The sequence below is a fragment of the Vicia villosa genome, linkage group LG3 (genome assembly GCF_029867415.1).
Source record: "Vicia villosa cultivar HV-30 ecotype Madison, WI linkage group LG3, Vvil1.0, whole genome shotgun sequence".
Classification (NCBI taxonomy): Eukaryota; Viridiplantae; Streptophyta; class Magnoliopsida; order Fabales; family Fabaceae; genus Vicia; species Vicia villosa.
The window spans coordinates 80,687,014-80,695,333 of NC_081182.1; positions in this window are offsets into that span (position 1 = coordinate 80,687,014).

The following is an 8,320-nucleotide window of genomic DNA, read 5'->3' on the forward strand; positions in this document are numbered from 1 at the left end:
TTGAATAGGAGAAATAGTGTGGGCAAATTTTGGGGTATGACACAACTATATTAGCATATGGGATGTTGTTCATATAGGCTCTTTCAACATCAGTACTGGGACACTAATCAATACTCAGCTTGAATTGAGGGTTTGTAGGAGTCACAACTGGCTTTGAATTCAACATACCAAACCTTTCGAGAATATTTCGTAGATATGCCTCTTGAGATAAGCATAACTTCGACTTCTTTCTATCTCTTTGAATGTCAATTCCAAGAATCCTGGAAGCAGCTCCCAGATCCTTCATATCGAACTCCTTATTGAGTTCATCCTTCACCCTCTTTACATCTTCGACGTTGTTTCTTGTTATGAGAATATCATCCACATAAAGCAACAAAATAACAAATGAATTTCCAGGTCGAAATCTGAAGTAAACACAGTGGTCAAACTGACTTCTAATGAAACTTATGCGAGCCATGAACTTGTCGAATCTCCTATTCCACTGTCGAGGAGATTGTTTCAGCCCATATAAGGATCTCTTTAGCTTGCACACATATTCTTCCTTCCTTTTTTCGACATACCCTTCAGGTTGCCTCATCAGGATCGTTTTATCTAGATCACCATACAAGAACGCAGTCTTCACATCCATCTGTTCCAGTTCAAGGTCGAACTGTGCCACCATGGCAAGCAACATTCGAATGGACCTATGCTTCACAACAAGAGAAAATACATCATTGAAGTCGACACCTTCTTTCTGAGTGAAACCCCTTGCAACTAACCTTGCCTTGTATCTGTTCGACGTCACTCCTTCAATTCCTTCCTTAACTTTGAAAATCCATTTACAGCTGACTAACCTTGCCCCAACAGGTTTCTTGATCAGTTCCCAAGTGTGATTATCATGAAGAGATTTCATCTCATCATTCATGGCCTTCATCCATTCAGTCTTATTTCGACTCCCAATAACTTCCTTATTGTCTCTAGGTTCTTCGTCTAGAACCTCACTTGCAGAGATTAAGGCATAAGCTATAAGATCTGCATACCCAAGTCTTGTTAGAACAAGATTTGTTCTGATCAATATTCTTAGTTTTGATGATAACAATGTATATGAATTTTGTATGAGATAATGTGGTACTCTAATACTATGCAATTTCCATTTCAGGGATTATATAAAGAGTATGCACAAAATCAGCGCAAGAAGCACTGACTCAGAAGGTTCAGCATGCAACATCAGAACATGGTTTGGCAAGACATTAGAAGATGGTCAAGCAAAATCAGAACATGGTCTATGGAAGCATCAGAAGAACTTGAGATCAGAAGCAGAAGCACTGAAGTTCTCATGGTATCACGCTCAGAAGCACTTCAAGGTTAGAAGACAAGAAGATGCTCTGCACCAAGCTGTTTGACTCTGATGATATTCAAACGTTGATTACACAAACATCAGATCAGAAGCAAGTACTAGCTGGCAGGCTACGCTGGCTGACAAAAGGAACGTTGAAAGCTATTAAAGGCAACGTCAGTAGACACAGCGAAAGCAAGGCTCGAGGTAGTTGACAAAAGAGTGAAACATTAAATGCAATGTTGTACGGATCACGCAAAGCATTAAATGCTCCCAACGGTCATCTTCTCAAACGCCTATATATATTGAAGTTCTGATGAGAAGCAAGGTTACGAATTACGAATTCTGAATACAACACTTGCGCAAATTTACAGAAACGCTGTCAAATTCAAAAAGCTCTCAAACTTCATCTTCAACCTCACTACATTGCTGTTGTAATATATTAGTGAGATTAAGCTTAAACTTAAGAGAAAATCACAGTTGTGATAATAGCTTTATAAGAAGCATTGTAACTCTTAGAATTTGTTTACATTAAGTTGTAAGAACTAGAGTGATCAGGTTGTTGATCAGAATACTCTAGAAAGTCTTAGAGGGTATCTAAGCAGATTGTTCCTAGAGTGATCAGGTTGTGATCAGTATACTCTAAAAGACTTAGAAGTTGTCTAAGTGGAAAACCATTGTAATCTTCTGTGATTAGTGGATTAAATCCTCAGGTGAGGTAAATCACTCCAAAGGGTGGACTGGAGTAGTTTAGTTAACAACGAACCAGGATAAAAATCATTGTGCAAATTGTTTTTATCTTACAAGTTTTAAAGCTACACTTATTCAACCCCCCCCCCCCCCTTTCTAAGTGTTTTTCTATCCTTCAATTGGCATCAGAGCGCCGGTTCTAAGTTGCAAGCACTTAACCGTGTTTAGAAAAGATTCAGGAAGAGAAAAACGCTTAAGTCAAGATGTCTGGTGAAAATCCAACAAATACATCTACATCTGGCTCTGCTGAGCAATACAATGGAAATGGTAACAATGGTTATACTAGACCACCAGTATTTGATGGTGAAAACTTTGACTACTGGAAAGATAAACTTGAAAATTACTTCCTTGGTCTAGATGGTGACTTATGGGATCTGCTGATGGATGGTTACAAACATCCAATGAAAGCTACTAGCGTAAGGCTTACAAGACAAGAAATGAATGATGATCAAAAGAAGCAATTCAAAAATCATCATAAGTGTAGGACTGTTTTGCTGAATGCTATCTCTCATGCTGAATATGAGAAGATATCTAACAGGGAAATTGCCTATGACATATATGAGTCATTGAAAATGACCCATGAAGGAAATGCCCAAGTCAAGGAGACTAAAGCTCTTGCTTTGATCCAGAAATATGAAGCCTTCAAGATGGAGGATGATGAAAATATTGAGAAGATGTTCTCAAGATTTCAAACGCTAACTGCTGGATTGAGAGTTCTTGACAAGGGATACACAAGAGCTGATCATGTCAAGAATATCATCAGAAGCTTGCCAAGAAGATGGGGTCCTATGGTGTCTGCCTTTAAAATTGCCAAGAATCTGAATGAAGTCTCTCTTGAAGAATTGATCAGTGCTCTGAGGAGTCATGAAATTGAGCTGGATGCTAATGAACCTCAAAAGAAAGGTAAGTCTATTGCGTTAAAATCTAACTATAAAAAATGCACTAACGCTTTTCAAGCTGAAGAAGTGGATTCTGAAGAATCAGAATCAGAAGAAGAAGATGAACTGTCCATGATCTCCAGAAGGGTAAACCATCTCTGGAAGAGCAAGCAAAGGAAGTTCAAGAGCTTCAGAAGTTCAAAGAAGCCTGAAAGAGGAGAATCTTCTGGAGGCAGAAGATCTGACAAGAAGAAGGTCATCTGCTATGAGTGCAATGAGCCTGGACACTTCAAGAATGAATGTCCAAAACTTCAGAAGGAGAATCCCAAGAAGAAGTTTCATAAGAAGAAAGGTCTTATGGCAACATGGGATGATTCAGAATCAGAATCAGAATCAGACTCTGAAGGTGAGCAGGCAAACCTTGCATTGATGGCCACAATGGATGATGGATCAGAATCTACATCAGAATCAGATTCTGAAGAGGTATTTTCTGAACTTTCTAGAGAAGAGTTAGTTTCCAGTTTAACTGAACTTTTGGAACTCAAGGCTCATCTTAGTATCAAATACAAAAAGCTGAAAAAAGCTATTTGAATTTGAAACTAAGAAGCTGGAAGTGGAAAATACTGAACTGAAGGAAAAAGTTTTAAAATTATCCAAAGATATTGGATCTCCTTCTGAATCAGAAAAATCCATTCCTAGTCTCAATCATATTCTAAAAGAATATGACTCGAGCTTCAGGAAGTTTCTATCTAGAAGTATTGGCAGAAGTCATCTTGCTTCTATGATATATGGTGTTTTTGGAAACAAAAGGATTGGCGTTGGCTATGAGGGTGATACCTCACAAAAATTTGAACCTGTTGATGATTTGAAAATCACATACAAGCCATTGTATGATCAGTTCAAATATGGCCACTCACATGATATTAGGCTCACTTCACATGCCAAAAGTTTCAACACTTCACACACCAAGAAGCATGTGATACAACCTAAAAAATATCATGCTGCCAAACCAAAAGAATATCATGTTGTTCCTCCCGTTACTTATCATGCTAAACCCAAGTTCAAACAGAACTTGAGGAAAACTAACAAGAAAGGACCCAAGAAATTGTGGGTACCTAAGGAGAAGATAATTTCTGTTGCAGATATCCTTAGCAGCAAAGAAAACAAAGCACAAAATGTCATGGTACCTGGACTCTGGGTGCTCGCGACACATGACGGGAAGAAGGTCTATGTTCCAAGACCTGGTGCTTCAATCTGGTGGAGAAGTCAAGTTTGGAGGAGATCAGAAGGGCAAGATTATTGGCTCTGGAACCATAAGTATTGGTAACTCTCCTTCCATAACTAATATACTTCTTGTAGAAGGATTAGCGCACAACTTATTGTCCATAAGTCAATTAAGTGACAATGGTTATGACATAATCTTCAATCAAAAGTCTTGCAAGGCTGTAAGTCAGAAGGATGGCTCAATCTTATTTACAGGCAAGAGAAAGAACAACATTTATAAGATTGATCTTTCAGACCTTGAGAAGCAGAAGGTAACTTGCCTTATGTCTGTTTCTGAAGAGCAATGGGTCTGGCACAGAAGATTAGGACATGATAGTTTGAGAAAGATTCCTCATATTAACAAACTAAATCTGGTCAGAGGACTCCCAAATCTGAAATACAAATCAGATGCTCTTTGTGAAGCATGTCAGAAGGGCAAGTTCTCCAGACCTGCATTCAAATCTAAGAATGTTGTCTCTTCCTCAAGGCCGTTAGAACTTCTGCACATTGACCTGTTTGGACCAGTCAAAACAGCATCTGTCAGAGGGAAGAAATATGGATTAGTCATCGTAGATGATTATAGCCGCTGGACATGGGTAAAGTTCTTAAAACACAAGGATGAGTCTCATTCAGTGTTCTTTGAATTCTGCACTCAGATTCAATCTGAGAAGGAGTGCAAAATCATAAAGGTCAGAAGTGATCATGGTGGTGAATTTGAGAACAGATTCTTTGAGGAGTTCTTCAAAGAAAATGGTATTGCCCATGATTTCTCTTGTCCGAGAACTCCACAACAAAATGGAGTTGTAGAGCGAAAGAATAGGACTCTACAAGAAATGGCCAGAACCATGATCAATGAAACTAATATGGCTAAGCACTTCTGGGCAGAAGCAATAAACACTGCATGTTATATGTTAAGTGTCAAAATGTAGTTATTTTGTGTTTGTAAATAGTGGCACTTATCGATACTTTTTGTTAATACCGTTCGAATAATACCCCGTTTTGTGTATAAATACGTATACTTTGTGAATAGATGTATCTTCATATACTTTTATACTTTTTGATAGTTTTCGATTCATTTTGTAGGTATTTAGGCGTATTTGGAGCATGAGCAATAACGTGGCGAAGACACGGCTTCAAACGCGCGATTTTGAGCGGCGGAATCAACTCATTCGGCGAATAAAGCTCAAAACCAAATAATAATAAATCACCAATTTGGTTGATATGTTGTCATTGTTAGATAGAGCATGAAATAAGCTTTCCAACGCTTCGAACCGGGCGCAAATCGGAGTTACGGTTCTCAAGATATGGCCAAAACAAGATTTCAATTTTCTGTTGAGCGGGCTAAGCGGGCTTGACCGCGCTAAGCGCGGTCTGGGCGGTTTGGAAAGTCATTAAATAGGGAAAAATCACATTTTTTAGGGTTATGCTTTGGGGTATTTGTTCCCAAAGTCATCACAACCATTTTTGAGTGAAAAGATGCTAGAAAACACATTGGAACTGTCAAATGGATGATCCGGGGTTGAATCCTTCATCAATCGGAGCCGACAAACCGTGAGATTTTTGGGTTTTTCTTCTTTTCTTCCCTTTGTGGGTTTTGTATATATATACTTTGATCTCATGTATATTTGTCGCCCATGGCGTTGTATAAAGTTGCTTTACAATATAAACTTGTTGTTTTTCCTGATTTTTTACATCTTGATGTTTGGGTTATGTTTGGTGGGTTGTTTTGCATCTTGATGTTAGGGGTTTGTGTTGTTGTAGAGATAGACCTCACAAATCTTGATTAGGAGAGATAATCATTAGCTTCTTGATTGTAGAGATAGATGAAGAGTTAATGTTCACTTTGTGTTGGTTCGTAATGCTACCGGGTTGTTTGATTGGTGGAGAGATCGTCGATCGAGCAATATTTTAATTTAACACGGTAAGCTACCGTATGTTTGATTGGTGGAGAAATCGTCAACTAAACATACAATAGAACTCGTGGAGGTGTTTGGACACGAATGCCGACAACGGGCAACACGTGAATGGTTTAAGGAGTACAGTAGACTGAGTGCAACTGGTCGATAAGTTTAAGTTTGTGAAGAGTAGATTATATGCAATACTTGATAGTTTCTTCTATTTGAAGAATGTATTCTTTTTGTGTTGATATTTACTTTTCCATTTCATATTTAAATTCATTCAAAACCAAACTCATAACTAAGAATCCGTCGAACGGCAGTTCAGTAGCACTAATCTCTGTGGACACGATAAATTCCCGGATAAATATTTCCAAATCTTTTGTTGCTTGCCGATTTACCGCTTCAACAAAATGGCGCCGTTGCCGGGGATTGGTGTTTTATTGAATTTGCATTGCGATAGTTTCTTTGTTTTTGAGTTTTGTGAATATTGTATATTTTGTGCATATTCTCATACTTATATATTTTCTTATATTGATACATGTTTATATTTTCATACTTATACATGTTTGTGTGTTTGATTTTGTTCCTCTATACTTTTGCTATTTAGCAAGGTGAAGTTGGCTAAACATATTGAACTCGGATAGTTCGTAAACTCTTAATCTTCACTTTTCAATTTGTTTAGCCAATTAAGGATTTTGTAAATATTGTGTTTTATGTATATTTGTGTTTTTACACATACTTGTATATACTTTTGCTTTTGATTCGTTTGTTAAGTGTTTGGTCAGGTCGCTTTCTTTATGTTGCGTTTGAGGCGAAAGCATTGACGTGTTGCGAGGAAGTTTCTTATCATTTGCGAGACAATAAAAGGCGTCGAGCTAACGACGTAAAACAAGCGCTTGTTGGGAGGCACCCCAACGCTTTTATTTTTTTGTTTTTCTGTAAATGAGTAGTGTAGTTGGTAAGTGGAGGCTGCATTGGAAATTCTGGTTTTCTGGTTTTTCTGGTATAGCGCGCTTAGCGTGCTCACCGCGCTTAGCGCGGTCTGTAGCTTTTGTCTAATGAATTCTTTTTAATGATTCATTTGACTCGCCTTTTTCCCACTTACACCAAGGCTTTATAGTTTTGTATTTTATAGTTATAATTTTAATTCTTTTGTTGTTGTTTAGACTCAAATTTTTGCTCGATTACTTGAAGTCGCATTTGGTAATTCTTCAATTTTGATAGATTCAACATGCCAATCGTGCGGTAATGATTGTTCGAATTTGTACATAGCAAGGTACTCGTTTATCGCTTTCTATAGCATAACATGTTTAAGAGACTTTTCATTTGTACAATTTTCATATCATTCATTCTTTTTACATAACTTGCTCATGACTTGAATCACATTAGTTTCCCCTTTTTACCATAAATGTGAGGTGGCTTTCCATTGTGTATATATGTGAGTGACCGACATTTCTTGTTTTAACTGGATATTATTATGTTTAATCTTTCGTCTGTATTGATTTTGTGAATGCACGAAAGTGATCAAGGCACTTGTTTGATTTTGAGCACAACTACCATAGCTAAATATCAATTTACCTTGTGAGTGTGTGAGCATTAGTAACCCCCTTTGAGCCTTTTTGTCAATATCCATATTGTTTTTGCTTAATGCTTGTCTATGAGCGTTTGGTTTTCGATTGTGTTTGGATGTTGATTCTTTGTTTCTTAAACCCTGAACTATGATTTATAGTTTGAATTTTTACCTTGCCTTAGAAAGTAGGGAGTATTCAATGTATATTGTGGTTGGATTCAAGTTGGGGAGAGGATGTTTGCCTCTTTATGATGTGGTTGGTATATGGTTGTGAAAATAAAAGAAAAAGAAAAAAAATTGTGAAAAAGAAAGAAAAGAAAAAGAAAGAAAAAAGAAAAAAATTGGAAAAAGAAAAGAACAAAAAGAGTTTGGAATAAGATTTGTGTTAATAAGTATTGTGTTTGGTGTGAAACATGTGAGGAATAAGAAGTTTGATTGAAATTCCTTTGTTTGAAACTTTGTGGAAGTAATTACTCCCTTAGGTTTAGGCAAGTTTTTGTTTTGATTAGCTTTAGGAATTATCACTTGTTTGTTAACCGAGCCACATTACAACCTTTAAAGCCCTTGTGATCCGTGTCGTTGCGTTTTCAATACTATTTTTGGATAAACGCATAATTTTGTCTATTGTTTGCAAGTTTGTCGGGTG